Genomic DNA, 1,375 nt, shown 5'->3' on the forward strand with positions numbered 1-1,375 from the left:
GCTTTTGTTATTGTTTCTCTTCTGTTTACTGGTAGACACTCCTCCAGAGCAGTAATGACTCTGTATGATAGAGGTCTATTCAATGTACCGATTCGGTACATTGTGTGCTGTGTCTCGTACACGCATGCAGTACCGGCACATAGTCCTGCACCACTGCAGACACTTCTTACACGGGGACAAACGTAAACATGTTCACATTAAAACATCATGGTTAAAAACAGTAAGGCATCAATGGTACAGTAGGAAGCAGCACTGTGGAAGAGAGGTTAGGGCCCTGGGCTTAAAACTGGAAGGTTGTGGGTTCAAATAATAATACATTCATAAAATTAATAATAAAAAGCAGAACAAGAAAAAGGATGCAAGAGCACCACCAACACTCTTATACAGTGTCGCATGAAGCTTAACTGAAAGGAGCGCATACACAGAAAAAAACAACAACAATGTCCACTGTAAAGCACAATGCCTTTGTACATCAGTTATCAGAATGAGTTGTGGAAAAGCTTATCTGAAAAGCAGCAAACGTTCTGGACATCTCAGATAGCAGGGCCTGGACAAGAAGCCTCTCAGAGCTGTTGTCTAGTGCTCAATGTCCTTTTCAGAAGCCCCTGTTTATTAGCCTGCCACAGAGGCTGTGATACAGTTGACTGATCAGGGACAAAGCACTGCAGAAATACTCGTCTGCTGCTGTTAATGACCCAAACTAGGTCACCTGTCACACAGCCCTACAGGGCAGCCGAATGCCTGGGTCAGTGGAGCCTAGCATCACCCAAGACATTCACAAATATAAAATATTGCTGTTTCTGAGAGTGTTGCACTTTCACCTGTCTGTCTCTCTCTCTCTCTGACACTGCTATACCTTCACCTGTCTGTCTCTCTCTCTCTCTCTCTCTCTCTCTGACACTGCTATACCTTCACCTGTCTGTCTCTCTCTCTCTCTCTCTGACACTGCTATACCTTCACCTGTCTGTCTCTCTCTTTCTCTGACACTGCTATACCTTCACCTGTCTGTCTCTCTCTCTCTGACACTGCTATACCTTCACCTGTCTGTCTCTCTCTCTCTGACACTGCTATACCTTCACCTGTCTGTCTCTCTCTCTCTCTCTCTGACACTGCTATACCTTCACCTGTCTGTCTGTCTCTCTCTCTGACACTGCTATACCTTCACCTGTCTGTCTCCAATAATGCCTAGGCCTTATTGTCCTATCCTTACAAGAATGTGTGCTTCATGAAATTTGCAGCATTGCTCCTCTACATATCAGGTTACTGTGTTTATTTCCACATGGTTTCCCCACAGTCATATCTGGTTGTGTTATTCTACACAAGTAGAAATGTAGTATCTGTAGGCCTGTATAGTTATATTTTCTACTGCTCATTT

This window comes from Lepisosteus oculatus, chromosome 16, assembly GCF_040954835.1.
Source record: "Lepisosteus oculatus isolate fLepOcu1 chromosome 16, fLepOcu1.hap2, whole genome shotgun sequence".
Lineage (NCBI taxonomy): Eukaryota > Metazoa > Chordata > Actinopteri > Semionotiformes > Lepisosteidae > Lepisosteus > Lepisosteus oculatus.